At 46.0% G+C, this 26,836-nt stretch overlaps 1 long non-coding RNA gene across 2 annotated transcripts in view; it reads right to left on the reverse strand.

Annotated features, from left to right (window-relative positions):
* LOC136993163 (uncharacterized) overlaps window positions 1-26,836 on the reverse strand; it is a 182,537-nt gene that overhangs the window by 48,607 nt on the left and 107,094 nt on the right. For both annotated transcript variants that reach the window (XR_010885365.1, XR_010885366.1), the window contains exon 3: window positions 24,788-25,003. This is a non-coding gene — a long non-coding RNA (uncharacterized lncRNA). The remainder of the gene's footprint in view (window positions 1-24,787; window positions 25,004-26,836) is intronic.

A 26,836-nucleotide genomic window follows, 5' to 3' on the forward strand; every position in this document is an offset into this window, starting at 1 on the left:
GAGGTAGGTTTTACTGAAACACTTCCCCAGTCGAATGCACCAGTGGTACCAAATATATCACTGAAAGAGGAGTATTTGCTATGTTAAAACGGAGCTGTGGTTTTCAAAGCTAACAGGGAGAAAACACACTGTAAATACACAGAGGAAATGCATGCATGGCTTATTAATAGACCCTTGCTGTGAGACGTCAGGCTTCACGACAAGGCTTCCACTGTGCTCCCCATGTCCTCTCATGCCCCTGTTACCACACTGAGCACTGACTGCTTTAACCTGGCGGCACATCCATGAGGCCTGCCAACTTACAGATGGGAGCTGAGGCACAGAAGGTGGGTTATTCCAGCCCATGCTAGCGCCTCAGCCACCAGCCCATCCACCTGCTGCCGGTGCTGGTGGGGAACAAGTGGTCGTGCAGAAAGAGCTCATGCCCCTGTCACCAGTGAGATACTTTCCCTGCTGGCTCCTATAAGGGATTCCAGCTAGGGATTTTTATGGTGACAGCAGGGCTCAAGGTAGGCAAGCAGGGGTGCCAATTAGGGTCATTCCCAGATAACCTGCACTGCAAGTAGATGAGGAGTCAATTTTGTTAACTTCACACCCCAGCACAACCAGTCATTCCCCAAAAGGCTGCACAAAGTACTTGTTCTATAATTCCTCTCCTATGCTGCTGCATCGTGCTGCTGTCAAGACAGCTCCCGAGTTTTCCATCAAAAGCAGCTCCCTGTTATTTAGGGTGGTCATGCTTCACACACATGAACTGGACCAGATTTACGTGTTTCTACATAGCAAAGCCTGGCCAGCATAGGGGGTCTATATCCTTTGACTTCTTTCCCTGTGAAAGCCGTAACAGAAATTAACACCCTAGTGTTTAAATGAAGTGACAGTAATCAGTACACACACTGTCACACAACAGGCTTCTCAGCACATTTACAAAAGTTGTGGGATTTTTTCTGATGCAGGCTTTTCTATCAAATGGTGTATCAGACAAATGGACTAGTTTTGGAAAGGGGTTAGCTTTTCATCTAGGGATGGAGGAAAAATAACCTTCAAACACCCCTCCTCCTGTAAGTGATGATAGGGAGAATTGGCCCATGTGCAGTAAAGGAGAAATCCTGGTAGCTTCTTGGAGTATGTTCAACCTCATGATCCATTTCAGCATTTTCCCTTCCAGTCTGTAGATCATTCAGGGCCCCAAAGATGCACAGACTCATGTTACAAATGGTTATTTCTGTTGTTGTTATTCTTATTATTTTTTAGGAAACATTATTGAAACATTTGCTGTCACTGCTTGGAAGCAGATGACTTGATGAGATGAGCTACAAAATCTGGGAGATGGGAACCTCAAGGCGGCCAGCCAAACAGGGCTGGGATGCAGCCCTGCTTCCCTGTCGTGTTTACAATCTGTGCCCTGAGCAGGACCATGAATGAATCACAGCAGTGTACTCCAGCAGGCTTGGAGCTGGCACACTCCCCGCGCTGGCTGGCCATCCCAACCTCTCTCCAAGGGGTTAAAAGCAGTTGTGTATCGAGATGGGCAAGGATCAGCGGCAGCCAATCTAAACAGACCCGCGCTGAAAGAGACCTTTGAGCCTCTAGTGATGCTGGCTGGTGTCCTCGCCTAAGATGCCAAGACCGAAGTGATGGACAGCTCTAGGTTGCCTCTCCCTTTCAGTTCAATGAGATGGGGGACAGAAGGCAAACTGCATTTTTGCCTCAGAAGTTGTTTTGTGGCTTTACATAGAATTCTTCTCCCTCCCCCTCTTTGTTCAGTATTACATTTCTTTAAAGGGTCTGTTTTCTTCCTCTGAGTGCCTGAAGCTGAACTGTCCTTTGTGGGGCCAACTCTGACCCCATCTTTAAGGGGAATTTAAATTAAAGGTGAAATCTGTGGTCTCAGTGCTCTCCTTACTGCTCCTGTGTGCATGTGGTACAAGTCCAGCAGGGCTGTACATTAGTCTCCTTTGCCTCCACAGGATGGCAGCTCTAGAGCCACCTTGCACTAGGCTCACAACTGCTCATGCTCCCCAGTCTCTTGCATTGCTCTTCTCCTTGTGTTTGGAACAAGTGTGGCAAGGCAAAAACAGAAAGTTTGGAGAGATCAGTTCTGATCTGCACTCTGCAAGGATGATTTTTAGTACAGGGAGCAGAACGAGCTCAAGAGCACATGCAGAGATCTACCAAGAGAGCGTCTGAGCTGCCAACCTCTGATTCAGAGCCCAGAGTTCTACACAGGTCTCCTTGCGCCAAGCCCTCCAGCTTCTGGGATCCCCTGCAGTCACCCTGGCCTGTCTCAGAAGGCAAGACTGGGAGCAGAAAGGTAACAAGGACATTTGCTCCTTTTTCCAAGAGGCTTGGGTTAACCCTCAAACTGGAAGGAGGAAAGTTGCCGAAGATGTGCCAGCCCTTAGCGTGTCTGCCCCTGTGCAAGGTATGCTAACAGACTAGCAGGGCACTGGCAAAGCCATGTGGGATGCTCAGGGCAAGGGGGCAGGACCCCCTGCCTGACCAAAACCACAAATGTTTTGCTTCTAAGAAACAAAAAACAAAACAAAACCCCACAGGCTGAGAAGCGGGGAGCTTTGAATGGCATCTAAGAGCTACAGGCAGAGTGAACAAACCAGGTCTCTGTGGGAGAGCCAGCAAGAACCTGCCTCTCTACCTCCACTGGCTTCACATGTCACGTTGAGACACCGAGTAAAAACTCACTGCACATAGCTTGGGCAGCACAGCTCATCCGAAGCCCTCACCTGCAATGCTGCGCTGCGGTATACTCAGCATGCTGAAACAGTATTGTCCTCGGTGCAGTGAGGAGGAAAATGGAAGGAAGCTGCTGAGTTGGGAGCTGCTGAAAAAGCTGAAGGTGAGCAGGCAGCAAAACTTACGCTGTTCACCAGCATCTGTAGGATGCAGAGAAAAATATCCTGGAAGCGAGAGAACGGGAATTACCCCAGACTGAATAAAACCATTGCAAAATAAATTCCTCTGACACATGCTCTTGGGAGGGGAAGCACTTGAGGGTTTTGAATCAGTTCCTTAGCAGCACTGGTCATTCCTGCACTTTCCCCCGTTTGAGCCTGAGCTAGCTGCCTTCACACCCCAACATGCTTTGACGCCTGCTGAAATGGATGGATACTTTCCTCACCTGATTTAGTCAACGAGGCTGTGGTAATACATGGGACTTCGAACCATCACCCTGAGAAAGCTACATGGCCCACCTCACTGAGCTTATGACCTCTAACTAGCTCTGAACAGACAAAAGCGTCCGCGTGGCAGAAGCTATTAACATACCTGGCAGTAATGAAACCCTCTTGATGGGTCTGATCAGTGACATGGGGGTCACAGGCTGAATTATCTTCTTCCTGCCTTCTTTTCCCCTTAGGTTCAAGGGGGCACGTTTGAAGCAGTGTTTAGCAATGTCACTTAGTGGGCTGTGAATCTGGCACTCTCGCACCGTGTGCTCACTTATTTCCATGCACAGGGATTCTGCCTGCGCTATTCCCATCCTGCTAGACTTGACACAGAGCAACAGCGAGGGGCTGCCCACAGCTCCAAGGAGTCCACAATTCAGGGACAATAACTAGTCTGATAGCTTGCTAAACACTTCCCTGGAGGGAAAGCACATCTTTTGGGTAGGTATTTGTATTTTAGAGATTTCGGCAAATTTTAAGTAGCTCCAGTTTTGCCAGTCGGAGCAATTAGCTAAGTACTTCTGCAGTATCTGTCAGAAAACCAAGTGTGCCACCAGAACACAAATGTGATTTAAAAGAAATGGAGATAATCTTCTAGGTCAAAGTTATCAGATTCCCTCCCTGATTTTTGTGTGGATGACATCACACATCCATATATCCACATCAGTTCACAGGCACACACACAGGCGTACACACACTGGTACATATGCCCATCAATAGCTAGTGTTCTTCTTCCAGGACTTTGCTGATTTCAAGGCACACCTATCCGCCACAAACTTGGTCCTGAGTTACAAGAGGCAGCAGAAGGGGCGACCAGCTTCGAACTGCAGTACACAATTTCACGGCACATCCTCACTGCAGCCCAAACTGGGCAAACGTAGGATGCCAAAGCCTTCAGCAGCTCAACAGAACAGCGGGGGCACAATCACCATGTTGTGTAAAACCTGGAGCGTTTGGTGTAACACAGAGCACTTGACCACAAAGATCTGAGCCATGCTTAATAGCACTCTTGCACTGTTCGCCTGCTAATAGCCTTAACTTCTTACTGCATTATGCTGGGGTTTAAGCAAAGCAGGGTTTCCCAGCAGGGCGCTGTATAGATTTCCTTTCCCATGAAAAGAGACTTATGCCTTCACATTTGTTCCTTGTGCCCAAATCCCATTCTTTCCAGGTAGAGGAGAGGGGAATTTTATGGATTATAATTAAAGAGGTGTTGTTCTGAGCAAGGGGAAGGGGGGACAGGAAGGTTAATAGCTGCATTGCGTAAGCAAGAGACACACTAACGAGGAAAGCCTTGCGAGAAGAGCGCTTTTGGGCTCTACTTGCCAACCTCCCCCACTAGACAGCGGGTGGATATTTACAAGCACACACTGCTGACTGTATTTTATCTGGAGATGGATACTGGATTTGAGTAGCTTCCTCTACTACTTTGTGCAGTGATGTTCAGCAGGCGTGAGTGGCTACGGGAGAGAAGTATTTGCACTACTTGCATGAGGAAGCCCATCACATCCAGCCATCAGGAAGGAGTTGTTGACAGGACCACAGAACTCGATATGTAATAAAATATAAATATCTGCCAATATATAATATAATTCTTCCCAGGCCTCCAGCGCCACTCACTCCAGAGCCCAAAGCACTACACAAATAGTAATTAAAACTTCCCAGCCTGTGGCTTTGCCAGGGATGCTGAATTCATTTTACAGTGTGGGAAAATAAGCCTTGCATGATTAAGAGAGACAATGTAATTTCAACAGCAGGAGAAATTACTAGGCCCTTCACTTTCAACAGGAGACTCTTCATGCAGAGACAAGAATGAGCAGAAGGTCTCTTCTCCATCATGCACACTACAACTATCTATTCCAGTTTGCATAGGTACCAAAAGAATAATGCACCAGGCACATCTATTCGGTCCCATGGCTACAATGCAACTTGCTTTGCAGAATTAGAGTCTGAAGGAAAGTGGGGAGTCCTAGAAGAATAAGGCAGGAAATGCCAGCGGGAAGTCCCTTTTCCCATTCCACCTCCTGGAGATTTTCTCTGCCTTTATCCAGAGCTAACAAGAGTTCAGAGTTCCTCGTGCCATCCCACTAACCACAAGGCTGATTTCCTCCCCAAGAAATGTGTTAACAACAACATCCTTCAAGAAGGAAAGTGACATTGGAGCATGCTAGAGCTTGGCTTAGCTCAAAACTTGCCTGCATGCCAGAAACACTGACCCTTTGGATTCTGGCTTCTTTAACACAGGCAGAGACCAAAAACAGAGACAGTCCCTCCTGGTTCCTGCCTGTTCCATTTTCTCCAGGAACCCTTGGAGAAAAATTATGCAGAAATCAAGACTTCTATTAAGGAGGCCTTGGCCAATGACGCAGCCATAACAACATAGCTATTACTGGGGAAAAGTCACCTGAAATACCTATTAGTAAACAAAATGTCTATCCAATATGAGGAGAAGACTTATAGGCCATTGTATTTCTAATGCGCATTTGTAGCACTACTTTATCTGTGTTGCTTCTTTACCTCCATTACTCCATTTGGTGCCAATGTTGGATCAACACACCAAGTCATCAAATAAGGCAACTATTGAGACAACTTAAGCAAAATACCTTCTTTCCAACAAACAAAGAGGGGGAAAAAAAAGATCAAATCCATTCTGTGTAAGCACTGACTGAATACAGTCCCCCTCAGCCTGCCTGGGTGAGCCATCAGTTTTATCTGACCTGGACAGTCCAATGCTTTAAATTCATTCTCTGCAGAGTGAACAGAGGACCTGCACGCTTACTTGGGGCTTGTTCTATTTCTTAAAGTACGGTAAAAGTGAAACTTAAGTGGCGTAAAAACCATACACTGCCCCTCTGCAGAGCGTGAATATCACCTTGAGGAATGCATGAAGCTACTTCTCTTTATAGATTATATAACAAAGCAATATTCAGCCTAATGCACTCAGGTATGCTGGGACTTCAGATCTTTCCAATCCCTTATCCTTCATTCATAATGCTTCAACTGATGTGCTACTTTTCATCCCAGCATGCAAATGTACAAAAATGCCTATGCATTCACCTCCTTACCTGCTCATCAATGCCTGCTATAAGAATTGCAAAGGCACTTCACATCAGGGGCAACACGCAAGAATTTTGCGCACAGGCTCTGAACAGATGCACGGGAGCTTAGACTGATGCAAAAGCCACAGGCAGAGCTGTGTGCGAGATAAGCAAGAATACCCAGGTCTTCTGCAGGCTGGCAGAAAATGTCAGTGAGCTTTGCTTTCAAATAGATTGAGGCAACTTTACAAATTACCATCACCTCACTCTGATGTGATCTGTTTGCTTCCCAACAGCTGCAATGGACTCAGCACTCTTTCAAGTTGCCTTTCAAAGAATCGTTGGATTGGCTGCCTTGGTTGAACCAAATGCAACACGTTGTCCTGCGTATGCTCGGCTCAGCTGTGTGAACGGGCTCCACCTGGGACAGTGGGTCCAGTGGGTCACGCTGAACACTGACAGCTCTTGCCTTGCATCACCTGGCGAGACAGTGGCAAAAGCTGGGACACAGACAACACCCAGGCCCCCGTTCTGACCACAAATAAAAGAAGAGGAAACAACAGTGACTGAAAATGAATGAAAAAGACCCACTCTTCTCCCTAGAGCTGGAAAGTGATGGAACGTGCACATCTGCCAGGATCTGCCATAAATGCTCCCTTCCCAATCTGTGTTCAGCTGCCGGGTGAACGAAGTGCTCAAGTTTGTAGTAAAACTTGTCACACGTATTTGAGCACTTTCAATATTTTTCACTAAGTCATCTGTGGGTCTCTAGCCACTAAAAGCTGAGTCCTACTGATCTAAGAAGCTTATAAAACAAATCGCACTAAGGCAATGGGGACTCTGGTAAAGCACTTTCTTGTTTGCCTGCCTCTCTGTCTCCACCCTGACACAGAGTGGAGCACATGCTAATGGGAAGGCAGAGCATGCTCAGGGCTTGCTTCGCAGGTTGAGTCAAGGCCTGAGAGCCACTGCGCTCTAGTGCTCGGGGCTCTGGAAAAACTCTCCTGAGCATGTGAGAAAAGTGGCTTAAGTTCTGGCTTAAACCCTGCAGCTCTCCCTCAGGCCATCTCCTGAGACTACAGTGAACCCCAAGTCAAAGGAAGCTCTGCCTGAGCAAGGACTTCCCATGAGGCCAGTTTTCATCCCTGGTTTCCTTACTTCCCCCAGTGCTAGGTGTAGAGCTGGGCAGGAGCAGGAGCTACTCAGCTATATGTGCCGCTTTAGATGCCAGTGGACAGACAGTAAAAAGCCCATAGCAGGTTATGCCTGATGACACAGTTGCCCTGAAGCACTTGGCCACCATCCCCTCCCTTCCTGTGGTTAACATGCAGCTCACCAGTGCTGACCTGGTGTCTCAGCTACTCAGGCTACACTTACCTTCTCTTCTGCGGCCACCTCAGAGGGTTGGCCAGCCAGACCCTCTCTCTCTCTTAGCAGCTTGGCAAATGCTTAAGGATCCTTTGGGAGGAAAAAGCAGTTTAGATGAAAAACAACTTTTCTGCCTTTCAGAAACTAGGTATATTCCTGCTCTCCAGCCACCACCTTCAAACCACTAAGTTGGACCCCTGGCCTCAATCAAGAATCCCCAGCAGGAGACGTCAGGTTGTAGTCCAGCCTCCTGGAAAAGCCAGAGAGGCTGCAGGACTCAGAGTGAACTCCCATCACAGAGGAGAAGGGTCCAGACAACCATAAAGTTCAGTCTCCCCCACCTGCCATCAGGCCATTTTCAGATATACGCCAGGCACCAGAGCCAGGAACACCTGCGTTAGCTCAGTCCATGGAGTGTTCCTGAGGTCTCTGAGCAGCTGTGGAAGTGCTTATAGAGTTGGCAACTTTGCAGAGAGGGTTATTTATTTATTTATAATGGATTTTCCATACCTGTCTATATTTCCAGGCCTGAGTCAAAAGAGAGGGACAGAGACTCTGCTGGGAGGCTCACTGGCTCAAAGGGCTTTGGTGAAGTCTGTGGTTTTTCAGTTTAGCCCTGGAGAGACCTGTGGACTCATTCCATCTATCTCGTCATCACCTAAGTCTAATCTCCAAGGAGAACTGGGAAACACACACTGGTTTGTGCTCAGTGTACTTCATGCTTGAAAGCATGGTCTTTTGTAAAGGGAAAGAGAGACCCAGAAATCTGCTGCTTTGATTATGCTTTTTGGGCTAAATTAGTTGGTGGAAATCAATACACCCACGAAAAAATTACCCCATGGGACTCCCTTTCAAAAATCAGAAAGCCTACTTCCTCTTAAAGATCTAGGAAGATCTAGGAGAAAAGTAGCAGCATGTCAACAGGAAATGTTCCCCGAAGATATGATTTCCAATGAATTTTGCAATGGATGGGGTTTCCTGCCAGCTCACCTGGTAAGCTTTGGAGAGGCCAGGTAATCCCAGCAGAGTGGGGCCTATTCTGGATCAGCAATTTCCCATTCCCAATTCCATCTCCTTTCTAGGACTTGAAATGTTTGGTTTTCACTCCAAACCAAAATGGTGCCAAGTTAAAAATATCAAAATTCTCCAAGCCAAAAGACATGTGTTTTCTCTGTTGCAGCTCTCATCCAAAAGGTAATTTCCTATATCAAGATGCACCACCATAGCGATTACTGCTTAGAGAGCCCTCTGCAATATTCCCAGCAAGACTCTAGTGCCTGTCACAGCTGTGTCAGAGCAGGCTCTCCACTGACTTCAGCTCATTTATACCAGTGGAGCTAGAGGACAGAAATAGAGCTGAGCTGCAGTTGGCAGGATACTAGGTTTCTGGTTTGAAAGAAGCCTAGATTTCAGTAAGTTACAAACATACCAAAATCACATGTGGGAATGAGAGAGTGGGGACAAAGATGTGGGGAAATGGGAACATCACATGGCCGTGCTCAGACAAAACCAGCAGCTGGTTTCACAAGAAATGGATCCTCAGAAGAAGGCAGCCGATGGAGGACAGCTCACTGTCTCCCTAAAGTGAGCTCCAGAAAGATGTGGCTGAAGACAAGTTATGCAATGGACAGGGAGAGCAGGTGTCACTGTACTGAACAAGAGCATTTGTCTGAACAAATGGGCCATAGAGACATTAGTAGGAACATTTCCTTCAGAGCAAAGGGGCATGACTCTGCTTTCACTTACCATCTGTTGGTGGCATCGCTTTCCTTCTCTTAACACACAGTTCTCCCCCATAAGCTAATGTTCTGCGGGAGAAGACACTAATCATCTCCTCTCGAAGATGAGACAAAGTGGGGAAGAGCTGAGAGCCACAGCAGGAAAGAGGCTTGGCAAGAGCCAACGCACCTCCCAGCAGCCTCTGCGAAGCAGGCCTGGCGGCCCCGAGCTCCCCGTAACAGCATAATACACGCAAATCCCTGCAGCTCTTGTTTGCTGAGCAGAGGCAAGGACAGGGTGGGCACCAGCACTGTGGCAGATGTTGATTAGAAAATAACCGTGAGAAAGGAATGAGCCAATTAATTGCTGACCCCCTGACAGCAAACACCTCTCCCCCACCTTCCCCCACACAGTAAAACTGTATCCAAGGCTCAAGCAGATTTTGGGTGGCTGCAAAGAGACTAGAAAGGAAAAAAACCCTTTCCCATTCCAGCTAATAATATTTCCAGATAATCTGAGGCAGCACCCTCAGCAAATCAGGAAAGCTTTTAAGAGCTGTTAACACCTTAATTCAGACTTCCTCATCCTCCCCCAGACAAGCTGTGATTAATTATTCAATCCTCCTTGATCTCCCTGGGAAACAGTGCTTGGCCTAGGCACTTGTCAGAGGATTTGCCCTGAACACAGGGTCCCTCTGGGAAAGTGGCTTGGAGTCCTCTTGCCCACTGGCCCCAGATAAGCAGGAAAGGTGGATTGACAGAAAGTGCACGGGGAATTAACTGCTTCCAACTGCACATTTTCGTTGGCAGCAGTGATGGATGGAGGGATGTGAGGTTAACTCAGGGCCTAGGCAACACTCACAGCTTTTTATTTGCCTGGTTTTGGAGCCAGCACCTGGCTGAGTGTTACTGGAGCAACAGAGAGGCCCCATCTCTGAGAATTTACAACTGAAAATATGGCCAGTTTGTTTTTCACCTGGATTTTCTCAGCCCTTCTTCCAGCTCCCCTGCTCTTCTATGCAGCTTGCTACCCCAGTAACTCCAGCAGCGCTCTCTGGAGAGACTGTAGTACCCCAACATACTGTGGCGGCTGTCAGGCTGAGCTGGGTTTGTGATTCAGTCTGTCTGTGGTTGTTTCACCTGTGGGAAAAAATCACTGCCCTGTGGAGTACCTTTTCCCCTTTGCAGCTGTCCACACCCTGCCTCCCATCTGCCAGTCTTCTTGGCCTCTCTGAAGGAGGGGAGCATATCCCCTAGGTGTGGGGGTGCCCCACAGCTTCCTCAGCAACTCCCTTCAGAAGGGGTTGGGCAAATATGAGGACGCTTTCTCTCCTACCAATTCCCAGCCCTACAAAAGGCTTTGGGGACAAGGAAGGGAGTGAAGAAAGGCAAACTACTACTTATTATGGCAGCTGGAGGCCCCACAGGTTCTCCTGCAGTAGCTATGATGCTCGGCCTGAGAGGTATTCCTGGACTGCGAGGGCTACTGTAGGTTAACAGAGTTCATAAAACCAGTCTTGTGCTGTCCTGTACATACACTGTCCCACATATGCTACCTTTACCCCTCAAACCATGGGCCTTTTTGCATTGGGCTAAACCTCCCAACCTCAAGGCTGCATACCGCCTCCTGGCCATGCCTTCCACTCTGGGGTCAGGACAAAGAGAACATGAGCTGCTCTGGGGTCTGAGTATCACCAAGCAATTTACCTAACCCAGTGGTGGCAAATCACCTTCATGTCAAATGCCAATATCCATTGCATCTGGTGCATTACAGATGACACCAAGTCCATGTTCGCTCACCACAGCCCCTCATCCATGGTACCTGTAGCCCTTGGACTATTAAGGATTAACATATTTTCAAGTCCTCTCCCAGTTGATATTGATTGCTGGCTACGAGCCTGTTTGCTTACTGCTCACCTCCCTCAAATTCCTCTGCTATGCCAAGGTAGGTGCAGGCTTTGCAGGGGGCTGCAACAGACTGTGTGGTAGCAGCACACAAACACGTTCTGCTGACTTCTGTCACTTTGCAAAGGCCCTACGAATTCCTCCTCTTTAGGGGAGACCTGTGTCCTCCCATGTCACACACACAGTACCCACCAGCACACATGTGGGTTTGGTCTGAGGGAGGTGTGCGCTGTGTGGCTGGCACACACACATTACCTACTGAGGCCAACCAAAGAGAACCCATAATTATTCAACCGCCATGGCAGCCTTCCTTTCAGCAGAGCCTTAAGTTGAGGTTTCATGCTTTCCCGGTACTTGTAGGAACTTCCTTCCATTAAACCCTCCCCCTTTGCCACCCAGGGCTGTCTGAGAACTCAGCACTTGTGCACAGTTTGTTGTGCATCTATATGTGAGGCTTACATTGCCCAAGCCTGCACTGATCTATTGACATCCGCCAAGGGCAGAAGCTCAGAGGCATCCTAATTCTCCGCCATGAAGCAGTATCTCTCATCACCATTTTCTACCAGCCACCTCTACAAACCTTCAGCTAGGAAATAAAAGAAGCGAGAGCAGTAGCAGCTCGAAGGTCCCTGAGTGCCAACTGCCAGCCTCCCGCAGGTTTTACAAGTGAAAAACAACATCCTTTCTTCGGCCTCTTTGCCTACAACTGGAACGTGTGTAGGGCATTTAGAAACAAAACAAAACAACTTTATATTCATCATCTTGCTTGTTTCTGAAAAGATGCCAAAGAAAGAATGAAAAGAAAGACTGAACATGTCTGCCAGGTGGTGTAAGAAGGTTCAGGTGTCAGATCCCCCAGGATGCCTCACAGCCCCAGGTGTTGGTTAGCATCACACCTACACACTCTGCTTTGTGGGCTGGGCTGAGTTTCAATACTTGTTTTATTTTTAGTTGTGCTTTCGAGAAAGGAGAAAAAAACATCTCTCAGTTTCTGCAGTTTCCTCAAGCCTTTGAGAAACAGAGCTGAGGAACAAGTAGGGCACTTGGGAGGCCCACAACCTTCCCCCAGCTGAAGGCTCCAAAGAGCAAGCCTGAAAGATGTCTCTGCTTGTCTTTCAGTCTACGTCCAGGAACATCCAGTCGTCAAATCAACTTGGCCAGGTGCTAGGGAAGTGCATGGGAGCACAGAATGCACACAGCTTGCAGATCTGTTCCGCCAGGTCTACTTCAGGCCAAAGAGTGAGTAGGACACTCATGTATTCTCTTCAGGCAGGAAAGCAAGGGAGGATCTCCATCACAGAAGATTCCTGGCTCTGCCAACATGCCTGCTATTGATGACTATCTGCCTGGCTCCATTGATTAAAAAAAAAAAAAAAAAAAAAAAGACCAGAGGGAATCACTGTGGATTTTTTGCCTTTGGCATGTGAGTTGCAAGCATGCAGAAACAGAAAAATCCCTGCAAACTTTGGGTATTTGTCCCTAGCTAGTGAGGGACAACCAATGCACCAGGCTAGAACTCAGCTTATGAGAAAAGACTCTGATCGAAAGCAGGGGGCCTGTTTCCTGGAGCAACCACGCTGGAGAGGGGATCTCTTGTGAAGGAACAAGGGTTCCCATGGACCATCCATCCCCACCTGGACTGACGCGTCAGAGACCTGAAAGCTGGTACCGCTTTGGCACTTGGACAGCTATCTTAATTGAACAGGCAAAAGCAGTGAAGATGCATGTTGTATCTGGAAATAATGTCACACCTATGAGAGCCTGCAAGCAGCTGCGAGTGCCTGCGTGCTATGTGCCTCCATGCAGCAGCTGGAGGGGCTGTCCCAAGCTCTGCAGCGAGGAGTTGTGCTCTAAAGAGCTCCAGTAGGTGCCACTATGGAATAGGGAAATGCCGCAGGTCTCCCCACCGGCCGGGCATGCAGCAGCTCTGCCAGCACCAAGGGGAACAAGGCACTATGAACAGCTTATTCCTTCTGCTGGCGTCTCCCTGGCAATGTGCAGTACGGATTAAGCAAAGCCCAGCCCAGCTATTTTGGTCATGGCAGCCTGCTATGAGAAGCAGTATTTTTACATGCGTCTAGTCACTGTTTGGATAGGAGACTTCTGAGGAAAATCCAGGTGCTGGAGGAAGTGGTTTGGGTGATTTAGGAGGTGGCATCTCCCTGCAGGGTTAGCATTGTGCTGAAACTCCTTGGCAGGGAGCTAGGGGCTCTGTACGGCTGCAGGTGTTGCCATTTTAATGGCATCCCGGGCTGACTACTTGTGGTCACCCAAGATTCCACTTCTTGCAAGTGCGGAGGTGTTAGTTCCAGTGTCCTGACCAGACTCCAGTTTTAAGCAATTATGCTCTGCTGAGCCAAAAGCTGCAGGAATTTCAGCTGGACACATTCTTCACTCTCTTTTCCCACTATGACTACTGAACAGTTTTTCCAGGTGCCAGAAAACAGCATTTACACCGGCATATCAAATGCAAACATTTCCTATTGCCTTGAAAGCCCTTTTCTGTTTTGCCCTATGCTCTTGCTATAAGATCCACAAATCCTAGCTTCTACGTTGCCTAAGACCGGCCTTGTTTGCGTTCCAGCTTCTCTGTAGGCAACTGCATGTTCTTCCATTCCCATACACAGGAAAAACTCCAAATCACAACTCCCAGGGCTGCGATAGCATGCGTCTTTCAATCCCTCCTGAAACTCATCCCTCACCTGCAAAGCCCATGACCCACTCGCATTTGGAACTGGTCTTATCAAGCAACTGCCTAACTTCTCTGCTGTTAGTTTTGCTGTTACCTCCCTGCCCTCCAGCATGTTCAGATCACTCCATTCCTAGGTTTGATTGATCTAGTGCATCGCGCCAGCCCCCTGACTGCCAGCAGTGTCTTCCCCATTCACTGTCACCATTCAGGAAGGTACCAAATGCAATTGCACCCTGTTCCTTGACAGGGGATCCCAGCTGCTACCAGAAAAGAAATAATCAATTACGACACTGCCATTAATGAAGTACAAGATTGTGATTTTGGACAGACTAAAGCCATGGCTAGCATTTAAATAATTCACCATCCCAAAAGTAGAGTATATTACTGGGAAAGATGTTCAGGTCCTTCCATAGTGACATTAAATTCTATGTATCCAGAGTTGATACCACGAGCTGACAGCAAAACGGAACTTCTGTTCAGTAGGGAATCTTGGCATTTCAAAATGCATTTGAAAATGAACACTCTCCTCTCCCCCTAAAACCCCCCAAAATTATTTGCAAACATCCAAATATTTTGTTTCAGTAGTATCTTGTACAAGAAAATGAAATCCAAAACTAAACAAAAACACAAAATGCTGAAACGAACTGCAAAAGAATCACGCTGAGCATCATGCCAGAGAATCCTGCTGGCAAAATATTCAGCCAAATTATTGCCTTCTGTGAAATGCTTCTATTTTGGCAAAACTGTATTTTTAGGGGGCAGGCTGTTCCATCAGAAACTTTTGAACCTGCAGCAAGGCTTAATGAACACTGAAGAGAGACACTGTGTGGGAGGCAACATTTAAAAGGCTTTTTTTTTTTTTTTTTAATTTGAAACAATTCCAAGGGCAGCAGGGAAGATGTTCAAAAGCATGAATTGCTGTTAGGCACTTTTGTTGTCTTGGAAAATCTCTGTCAGAGCTCTGAACAGAGCATGGCTGATGCTGGCAAGACAGGTGGGCAGGAGAGCAGACCTCAGTCAGCAAGCACTTGGGCAGGAGAGCAGACCTAAGTCAGCGAGTGCTTGCAAAAAGTCCTAGCCCCGGAAAGAGGCAAAATGAGCAAGTTACAGGTTTGGAGGACCCAGATTTGCCTGCTCTGCCTTTAGTTAACTGCACAGTATATAATCCCCAGTAACTGGTATTAAAAAAAAAAAAGCTATCCAAGAGCTCCCGTTACTGAGTCATGAGATGCTGTCTGTCTGCAGGGGATGGGAAAGCATTCCAGCAGACCTCACTGCCTCCCTGCTGGTGTCCCAAATCTCAAAATTTCAAACGCTAAAGAGTTAAGACAAAACGTCCAAATCCTTTCCTTCTGACAACACTAGAAGATATTCCTGCTGTTGGGAGGTCTTGAGATGCTCTCTGTGCTCTGACCAGGAAGCCCAGCTGGGCTTTGCCTGGGGCTGTACATCACTTCAGGGGGGAGAGTGGGCCCCGGCTGGCCCTTTCTGTCTCCAAACAGAAGAAACAGGCATTATTGCTATTGGAGTGTTGCTGCCACAAAGCTACTTTCCATAAGCACCCGACTCGTAGAGCTGCCCCATTTCCTGACCACTTCATATTCTCCTCTGCACTCCCTTATATTAACCCGTCCCAGGCAGCACACTCCGGCTCTCTGTCACAACAGCATCCAAATCTACACAGCTTGCAGTGCAAACACACACTTCGGAAGTGAAAACCTGAGCCAGGATCTAGCCCTTATAAACTGAGGAGCAGGGGTCAGACTGCAGATATTCAGTCCACGCCAGGCCTTCCCCTTGGCATGGAGACATCATGGGGTTACCCAGAAAACCCCTGGTAGTTCACAAAAGCCACTGGAAGTGGGAATGTCATCTGGGCAATTATTTTAAATTTATCTCAGCAATTAAATGTAATTACTTTCACACTGCAGATGTATTTTTATTGATAATTAACCTAAACTTAGCCCTAGAGACTGTTAAGGACGTTGTGCTGGTTTGCGCACACTTTAGCTGCATGCAGTGTGAGATGCAGCAGCTGTAAGGGACTGCCATTGCTGGTGTGGGACCAGTCAAGGGAGAGTAGATACTTTCTCTGTCTCATTATGGGGCCAAGTTCTCCACAGGGGAAAATGTTTCTTTGGGGTTGGTGGACAGGAGTGAATTAAAGATCCACAAGTGGCATGCGTTTACTAGCTCTGACCCCATGCAGCTCACATGTGCATGCACAGGACTAGAATACAGTCATGGATCCAACCCGGTGATGTCTTCTCCAGGACAACAGGAGAATGAAACTTGCTCAGCCTTCCTTGGAGGCCACATGGGCTTCTGTATGGGTACAGAAACCTGCACAACAACAGCTTCTTGCAAAATTTGGACTCACTGCCTTCTCTTGCTGTTGAAATCTCTGCAGAACTCCCAGTGGGAAACTCCTCTTTGATATGACAATAATCATAGGATAGGGTCACCTGTTTCAACTAGGCCGGGAGGCAAGGATGCTCTAGCCAAGCAGAGTGAGGAAATACCTACGAAATAAACACCTTTCTGGGGTTTCACATTAAAAAGTCAATTATGTCATCTGTCGTGCAACATGCTCAGAACCTAGCACAGATGATTAAGGAGTCAAGAGTTACTAGATCACATATCATATAATCCTCCCTATACCTGGCAACGCTATTTGTTATGATTCATGAACTCCAATCACATTATGATTCATAAAAGAACGTAGTACACAACAAATTCTCTTCCATGGCTTTCACAATAGAAAAACAATAAGAATTGACACAGACAGAAAGTGAGACCCCTCCTAGGCTAATACGCAGAGGAGGCATATCTGGAGGGAGGTGTGATAAGTTGAGGTCATGCCTCCTCATTTTTGAGGACAGGAAAGGATTCACTACACTCTTGGCTACCGAGAATCTGTGAGACACCAGTTATCACCTGTCTCTTTAACAACAATTTCCTCCAAACAAGGGGGGGCACATACAAAATTATGGACAGCTAGATATCAGCATTTCAGTGGAGTTATGGGTAGTTCCCTTTTGTTCCCTGATCATCTTCCTGAATCCTCACATATAGTGTTTAGTTCCCTGTGCATATTTTTGGATAAAATGCCTCCAGCTTGGGTTTGCTTGCATTCTCTTCTTCATACAGACTCCCCATGCGGAGTAAGGAAGACAGGTTTCTGAATGAACTACTCTTTATCCTGAGCAGGAGAGGTGCCATCACATGCTGCCCCCTTGGATGGGGTGGTTTTCTGTGCTTGGAGGTGGCTGAGAACTAAGCCCTGATGAGGTGGCCAGAGTGGACAGCCTTGAAGGGGATATGTAGGAAGGAGATGTTAGCAACTGTTGAGTGAGGGAGAAAGGGCAGAGAAGAAATCAAGGTTTATCTCTACCTCCACATCAGTCAGCTCGGTGCTAGAGATGAGTCAGAACAATGACATTTGCTTTAAGTGATAGCCAGCAGTCAGAAATTCCAATTTTCTCAGCTTCCCAGGCCTGGCTTGGTGAGATACTTGAGTACCTGACTAAACATTGCAACACACCACAAGCCCCAAAGCCTGGATTTCACATGTCCCCTACAATGTTGGGATCCGGCGCAAGAACATTGGTTTGGTTCACTGATGAAACAGATGTGAACTATGAAATGTGGATACAGACTGGGGATCTGTTCCTTCTCTAACTCTAGTTTGAGCTGTGAGGTTGGATTAGTGGAGTTTTCAATTTTTTTTTATTTAGGTCTTACTCAATTCCAGAGAGTTTGATTTCAAAAATTGTACAATTAAGACCTTGGATCCTCAATGTCAATTTTAGCAGCTGTGTTAAACCAAATCAACTCCTGCCTCACTGCATGCTATTGAGTGGCTATTTCTTTGTTACTCTGCTTTCTTCAAAATGATCTTGCTGCAGTTCTTCAGGTCATGGCCAAATCCAATTGACTGCTGAGTAGGAGTAGTGTCCAGCTCCCTGAACATCTAAATGGGAGCACAGAATTGGTCTGGGAAAATAAAAGAGGTACACATCTCCAGATGAACTTTCTCAGCCAATAATTCCCACGCAGCAGCCCCAAAAGCTGATACATATTTTATCAATTGCAGTCCTCACAGCCAGCACCTATAGCTATCCACTCTCTCATCAACAGCTACTTCCAATCCTTTTTCTTCCCCTTTTTCACTTAGTTTTTCTTCGTTCAGGTCCCTTGACTTTAGCACATCCTCCTGCTACCTCTGCACATCAGAGTGAACTGGGGAACCACATGTGACAGTAGCAGTTCTCTCTGATAGGCAACAAGGCACCAGGGGAAGCAAGTGCCAAACAAACGAAAAGACTGGATTCTCCACACAACCTGCAGGCAAGCGGGGGACTATTTGTTGCAGAATATTCTGAATGCCAAGTGCTTACATGGCCTGAAAAAGTGGCTGGGCTAATCCAGAGAAGAAAAACCCATCAGAGACTATTAAATGCCAAGACAAACACTATGGCTCTGGAAGATCTTGAGTGCAAACTCATGCAGGTGGGCAGTACATATGCAGGAGTATCACAACATGCTGCTCCTGTGCTTTTTTCTTCCAGATGGAATCTGCTCTGGCCACTTTGAGGGACAAGGAACTGGGCTAGCTGGACACTGGATCAGATCCCAAATAGTTCTTACCTTAGACAAGATAAACTGCTGCTTGAGGACATGGCTGGATTTCTGGAAAGTTGTACAGCTGCCCTAAGAACTGACTGACAAGTGAGAACCAACAGCTTTGCCTCAGGCAGCAGGTACAGGGTCTTAATAGGAAGAGCAGGAAACTCTGGGGTCATGCAGCAGTTGCTGCTTCCTGAAGCTCACCTGCCACTGACCCATGCGCCCCTCCAAAAGAGGCTTGCATTCGAGAAGCACCAGCAAGGCTGGGGAGATGATGGCCCCATGCCCATCCATCCTGATATCATTAAACCATCTTTTCTGAGATTCACCAGTGTTGCCAAGTCCATGGGTATAAAACCCCATTAAATATTTCATTTTAATCAATTGCTTTCGGTAAGTGCTTATTGAGGAATTCATGGGAACGTTTTCTCTTTGACACAGAGAAACTTTCAATTATGAAAGATGGCTAAAAATAAAAGGAAATTATACTGTTCAGACATCTCTGGAGGTGGAGGCAGGAGGGGGAACCATCAGGGAGAGCCAAGAAAGAGAGTTTATAAAATATAAAGAAAGGCTACTTATTTTTACCCCCCAAAGTGTCAGAAGGAAGCCTGACTTGAATAATCTGTCACTCACCTTCCCTATTAATAACTCTGCCTCAACTATTTGATATATTTAGGGTCTGAGCCAGAGTATCAAAGACACTGAGAGTCATGACAGTCTTTCACTGACTGCGGGGGGGGGGGGGGGAGTTGGATCACCTTCTGAATCTCCCAGTTTTACTGATGAGGAAAATACTTTTTTTAATGTGCATTTTTCTTTATTTTAAATGAAGTAGCCCAGCTGTAGCCTGTGACACTAAGACTTGGGAGCTTTTTTTACAGGAGAGGCTAGGGCTGATAACCTAGGGCTTTCTACACACACAGTAAGTCTATGGGATGTCCTGATGTTGATATTATATTTACGGTTTGTAGCTAGTATGACCTTTCTGAGAGTGGGGTTTGGACCATCAACTTTTATGGATCAGCTCTTTGAGGCTGAGGTTAAAGACTAACTTCCTTGGCTGACAGCCATAACAGGCTCCTTAGCCTCTTCCACGGACCTGAGTTAGAGAGACTATGACAGAGCAGAGACATGACTGAGCTACCACACATCAGCTAAGCTGCAGTAACCATCTCTATGCATACTTTTAGCCATTTGCAACATTTCCAAACTTAAATCTCCTTCACTGAGGGCAATGTAACTTGAATTACCATAGGTTCCCTATGGGCTAAGAGAACGCACTTTTTTCAGCTCCTAACATTAACGCAGGGGGATGGAATTACTCTCTGGAACACCTCTCTCAAGATGAGCACACAGGAAGCCCATAGCCCTAATTTCTAGGTGATAAAAGCTAGGTAAGATGAATCCCTTTGTTCTTCAGAAAATCTAAGTCTTACATGGTGTTTTGCAGGGCACTCAGCCACTCACTGATCTGGCCTACAGCCAAATCACACACAGAATGTACCCACTATTTTCTTCTACTCAAAGTCAGTTTTCAGGGCTTGGGATTTCCTTAAATACACTCAGTCCACTGGGGCCAGGATGAAGCTTGGGATGTCCTGCTTCCCAGACACTACTGGGCTAGTTGGCTGGGAAATGTGATAAAACTTACTGCAGAAGAGGAGTCAGAACTTTCCCAAGTATTGACCCTAAAATGAGTTCCCACTGGACCTCAGAGCAGCATCATGTTTCAAATGAAAAGTTATTCTTCTGACCTCACGTTTTTATCATCCATGATAAAAAAGAAAATTTTTAAATAAAACACTCACCAATGTTATCACCAGAGGGACAGGGAGGAAGGGAGAACCACCAAAGATAAATGCAAGTCCTGTGATGAATGTACTTCTTTAAAGAACTCCAATATTGCTTGTGATCAAGGCAGCATAATTACCCAAATAAAACAGAAAAGAGAAGATGTCACCGAAAAGTAGCTACCTCAGTGCAACAAGGAACGCACTGAAACACCAAACAATGGTTTAATTAAACACAGAACCATAAAATTTGAATCATGGGGGCAATTCTGTGCATGTCTACTGACTGAGCGCTGATGTTTTAGATTCTACAATTTCTCTGTTCGCTAGCATGCATGGCACAGACCTTAAGACTCTAGGTTAACATTTGGATCTCTGGTCTCATGCGAGGTGCAAATTCTACAAAAATTTTCAAGCACTATGAAGGCTCTAAGGCTGCTGTACAGACTGACGATGCTTGTCTCAAACTGAACCCCATAAACTTGTCCCTGGAAAGCCAGTTGACTCATTCCATTTGCAAAGGATACATTTTTCTTTGAACATCCTTTTTACATGCCCTTGTTTTTTTCAAGTCACATCCCCCAGCTAAGCTACAATTTACACCATGCAGACTTCTTGCTAAAGACAATGTCAGGTTTGAAACAACATCAGCGTGCTCACATCAGAATCTGTTCAGCCTAAGAAAAAAACCTACAGATCCAACCTATTAATGTGACAAATAAGAAAAGTTTTTACTTATTGATTTTTTTTTCTATATACTTCCCCTGCTTTAATTTCCCTACCTCAAAAAGGAGAGACTTTGTAGAGGAAATGGTGCATACTGTGTATTAGCCCCAGAGGAGTAGACCAATTTATTGCTAAATCAGATCATTGGGGCTAACCCAATGATGGGGCTAACCCCAACAGTGCTTCCAGACTAGAGACATTAACTCCTTTCCCCCGATCCTCAGATCAGGAGATGAGGAGAGAGGCCCAGCTGTGTCTGAGAGCAAGGTCGAGCTTTTATCCCTGGATGATTTCCCTGACCAGCAGAATCAGGAGACCATGGGGGCTCCAAACAAGGAGCTCATTCCAGCCTGGAAACTGGACTGATCTTTGGTAAGCTCAGCCTGGGGCTTCTGGGGTGAAGGCTGCAATCCCACACCAACAGAGTGATAAAACATTGGTGCTGGAGAAGGTGACTGGCCTGCTACCTTTATCTCCACTGCCTCAGGCTTTCAATATGGTAAAATCAGAGAATGCTCTAATGTGATCACTGGGTTTGTTTTCACTGCTGCTATGTCTGGGCCTGGTGCTCGAGTCCCAAGAGCATGAGTCACATCCTGCTCCAAAGCTGCACTGGCAGGTGACTTGCTCTGAAGGTGAGCTGGATGGACCTGGGAGGCAGCCAACCTCTACGCAGTGAAAGCCACATAGCATGCTGAGCTGTGACAAACATACATTGGATGGATTAGTGGGTCTCCTCATCTACTGAAAACTATGAGAGTTATGCTTGTGGCTTGTCTGACAATGACAGCTAGACCCCTCTGAAAGAATAGGGCAATGGATAGCAGTCACTCTTCCAGGCAGGCCTTAAGCAGACAGAGTGCACTACCCATAGACATGAAAATCAGCCTACTGAGAGACCTCTGATGTACGAAGGCAGGGATGCGTCCACTTGCTCAATGAAACCTGCAGTCAGTTCAAGCCCTGATTCATCTTGGCTTTTGAGCATGTTCTAAGTGGGCTTAAATGAGCTATTCCTTTCAAAGCAAACCAACTTCCTCCGAGGAAGCTCTACGTAGATATCAATTTGCCAAAGTTCAAAGAAATGATAAACAAAGATGACCCCCAGAAGTCAACGTATACAGGAAACTTCAGAAATGTTTGCATCATCCCTTTAATTAGATGATGCATGCTCAGCACAACATGCATCTATTCTTAATATTCATCAGTTTTACTAATAAAAATGAAGGGAAGGAATCAAACCAATAGGGGATGCTGTGAATCTGGGGAATTAAAAAAGGAACATCCCTCCAAACTGTGGGACTGCTGAGTACCACAGAGTCACCTATCTAGTGTATATAACAATAAGAGGGTCACATACTTAGCCCTCACCAACTGCTCTGTCATTTAGACTGTGCTGGGAATAAACCTTGCTCTGCCACCATCCACAATACTGAACTGCAATCTAATTTAAAGTTCCTAACTGAACATATATACAACATGTTGAGTGCTTCTGATCTGCTCTGGGTCTTAAAGTAAAATATTTGTCTTATATGACATATGGGTAATCAGGGAGAAGGGGAGAACTGGAAAAAAATTACATGTACTGCAGCTGTTAAAGAACCATGGGTGTTCATTACCTCTGTTTCTTTTCCACTACAAAACAAAGTCACAGGAAGAATATTAAAATTACCATAAAAAGGCATAGTCTCATTTTGTAAGCTGGAGCAGAAAAGTCTCTAGACTTTTTTCCCCTCCAGAGCACCTGTTTTTATATATGCTCTTAGCAAAATGCTCTGCTCTAATCGGATTGGACTGTATTCTCTCAGACACATGTACTAATTTTAAATGATCAGTCTTAATTAGCTACACTCTACCTTGCATTTTAAGCAGCCATTTCATGTTAAAAATATTGCATATGCTCTGTGTTTTTGGAGAACGATCCTATGCTAACTCAAATGGAGAAGCATCTTCAACACAGTATGTTTTCTACAAAATTACCAATAAACGTTGAAAGGGTCCAGCCAGTCCCTGGTACAACTTCTTGCAGTAGCAGATGTGCTTAGCCCTGGGAGTTAAATGGGCTATTGCATACACTTCAGTCCCATAGAGTTCATGCCTGTAGCTTTGCACTACAGCTTGCTGTTCTCAACCTTACTTTAGAAAACAGAAGCAGATAATCAGTGCTGTCCTTCTGAGAAGCTGGACTCTAATTTGTTAGGGGAAAAAACATTCTCTACTTGCTAGCAGTCTGTACCTGCCTGCTGTCATATTTATAATGGGCCACAGAGGAAGACAGAGGAGTGGTTTAAAGGTAGGCATCATCTCACTGCACACAAACAGTTTTTTATCAGGACTATTCCCTTCACGGGAAGTTTGCTTATGAGGGCTCCCTTCCCTTGTGAGCTGCAATTAAAGTGCAGTATAATGCTGCTGTGGGAGGCAAGAGAAAATAGGAACCATAATGAAGCTGAATAGCAAGGGAGAGATGTTCTGCAAGAGCTGAGATATAACTGGGCTTGTGATTGACAGTGACCTTGAGAGAAGAAGACGGAAGAATTCAGACCTCCTGCAAAGAATAGATTATTTTCCACTCCTTTTTTTTGCAAACTTGTCATCTCTCTGCCAGATCTAAATGATAATGCTTCAAATGAACATGCTTCATCCATAGTCTTGCCTGGCATGTCACGCAAAGACTAGTGCAAAGTACAATTTAAGAAGCAATTGAGCAAAAGACCGTGCCACAGGAAATGAAGCAGCATGGCACAAGATCACTTGAGGAGTTCTGCATGTGGTAAGCAGGTGGCTTTCCTGGCAAAACTGTTGTAATCTGATATGTGAATGCCCATCTAGCCCCTACAAAACTAACAGCACTAAGAAGTAGGGTTGCTCCAGAAATCACTTCCTGGATGCCCCATAGCCTCTGGACCACATGCAATTTACTGTGCAGCTCTTGAATTGTGAACTATAGCAGTCAGCCCTGGGTGCAAAGGTAAGGGATAGTGCTGGCTTCTCAGAGCATGCTGGACTGGTTTTTCCCTCCCAAAGGAGCCCAAATCCCATTATAGCTCACATACCCTGTCTGTGCAGGTCTTGAATAAACAGACCTCTGGAAGGCACTGGGATTTAATAATAATTAGGCTCTAGAAATACTGAAGATAGAGGATAAATGATCCTGGAGACAAGAACTGTGTATGTAACATCTAAGTGAGAAGTGGAAGATCATTTCCCATGCCTTTTTCCATGCAGTGAACATGGAGCCTGTTTTCTTACTCTACTGATGTCAGCTTCTGACTAGGAGAACTCATTAATTGCAAGAATATAGTGCTACATTAACAGATGAGCTGTTGAATGGTACTGGTTTACGCACTTAGTTTGCTGCTATGGTTTATGCAGGCAGCAGCTGGGATGCGCTCTTTTCAAGAGCTTTGCTGGATTTGAGTTGGTCCTTGAAGGGCCAATAATGTCACTGCCTCAAGATTAGTGCTAACCAACGACATGAACTGGGTACTGCAGAGAGAGACTGGCTGCTGGAAGGAGCTCTTTGCTCAAAGAACCCTTAAGATAAGAAGTAGTGTTCGTATGCCATTGGCGACATTTAACCTAGCTAACTGCGACAGCAAGACTCCCATCTTCTTCCTTTTTCCCCTTTCCATTGCTTTTTCTTCAAGTAGACCAGGCAACTGTAACATAAAAGTATTTTACCAGCTCTGCTTACACTTAAAAGCTTTGTGCAACTTAAGCACCTACTTACAGTTAGAAATGCCCTCAGATGCACTTCAGGATGGAGGGCATGGTGGCGACTAGTCAGCATCAGGAGACACGCTGGAAAGGGAGTGGTGCAAGAATTTCCAGTTTCAAGCAATTCCTTTGTTGGGTCTGTGCTCACACAGGCAGAAAGCTGGTTTGCAGAACTAGCTGGGGAGGCAGCACAACGGTGGCTTAGCTCTTATAGAGATCTTTCTGTGTCCTGGGACAGACATAGAACAAAGAACACATCATATTAAGAACAAAGAAAAAAATGTGAGGTGGAAATAAAAAGATAGGGAAGAAAAACCAGAACATGACAATAGGCTCCAAATTCACCATATGACTGTTCCAGTTCCCACAGTCCTAGAAAAAAGGGTTCTAGAAAGTATGCAGTAAGATTGCACAGGGTATAGTAAAACGTGCATGCTACATGCAAGAGGCCAATAAGCAGCTACAGGCAATCCTTTTGCAGTGTACACTACTGATTTCATTCAGCGTTGAACTTAGCAGAGCACAAGAGATTCCTGGTCCATGGAGGTGCTCCAAGGCTCAGGCAAGAACAGCCTTCAACACCAGGGATGTCTGCCTCTGGCACCTCCTCGGCAGAGGAAGCCAGTTACCAGAGATGAGTGTGGAAACCAGAAAGCACCGCGTTGTGGAGCAGATGCACAAGAAGGGTAAGCATGTAGCAGTCAGTTTGGCATCACTCCTCATTGACTTAACTTCACCGGCTGTCACAATCTACCTGATAATTACTAGTGATTTGACAAAGCCACTGGGGTTATCTGTGAAGCAGTTTCAGTTCTCAAAGGAGGGTGGCTCAGCAGCTCAGGGCTTGGGCTTTGACTTCCATGGTTGGCTCATTTGCCACATTCATTCTCTTTTGCAGCTCTGGCACCATACTGAGCTTTGGCCACCCAGGACTGGAGGGGTCTGCGTTATTCTGTCCTGCTTTGCCAATACGTGGCTGCGTGTTCGTGACAGCATGACAGTGAATTCAGCTGCCCCTTCCTGCTGGATGCTGAGCGCTTGGTATCAAAAAGCAGCTGTCCAGTCTCCTACCACCTGCCCTGTCTTCACCTCTCACAATCTGTCATCAATCTGGCAGGAGCTGGTGTTTTTCTGATGGCCCATGGTGCCTGCAATGGTGTTAGTGCCTTCAAGCTAGAGACCAAAATGTGAAGAGCCCAGCACTTATTCCTATTTCACTGCCATGTTCTGAAGGACTGGGGTTCCAGGATTTGAGTGTGGGTGACAGCAGCCCAGCTCAGCTGTTCCTCCTGCTCTGTACTAGCAGTTGGAGAATTCCCGCTGTTCCTATAATCTCCATGGAGCCATCAGTTTGGAAAAATCTCTCTGTTTTGAAAACCACTGAAGCACATGATTAAAAGTAATTATGTATTTAAGTGTGATTCTGGAGAGGAACATGTCGTCCATGTTCTTTTCCAAACTGATGCGCTAGAAGATTTAATGGTATTTGATTCCAAATTTTAACATTTTTTAAAATCTTGTTGATGCTGACTGGTGAGCAAAGACTGGAGTTAAACTCAGGGTCTGAGGCAGAAAAAAAGTCTTTCTTTCATAAGCCAGTCTCCAAAGAGCATTCCTTAGAAGAACACAGCCAGCAAGATGAAATTGCCATTCATGCTTATTAGAGATGTTCAATGAATTAGGAATTCAATTAAGAAAACGTTCCACTGCAGGAAGTTCAAAAATTAAGATTATCATTATTGTAGAGGAAGGAAACATTTTTAATGTATTAATTTTTTAAATGACATCACTGCAGAAAACGCACTTATTCTTGAAGCATCCATGCCAGTAAGGATGCTAGTTTTCCTCAGCCACATGGAATGGTGGCAAGAAGGTTACAGAGTAGATGAGACAAAGGAAGTTTTCTGTGGGACATGGAGCTCTGGAAGATGTCAGAGCTGAATAATGGGCCCTGAATTATCTTTTCACACCAAGTGACTCACCTAGATGGAGGCAAAGCATACCAAAAGATATGGAACCAGGGGAACGTTTGTGCTCCTCACCCCGGCAAAGAGACCTTTTG

Source organism: Apteryx mantelli, chromosome 12 (genome assembly GCF_036417845.1).
Source record: "Apteryx mantelli isolate bAptMan1 chromosome 12, bAptMan1.hap1, whole genome shotgun sequence".
In the NCBI taxonomy this organism is placed as follows: domain Eukaryota; kingdom Metazoa; phylum Chordata; class Aves; order Apterygiformes; family Apterygidae; genus Apteryx; species Apteryx mantelli.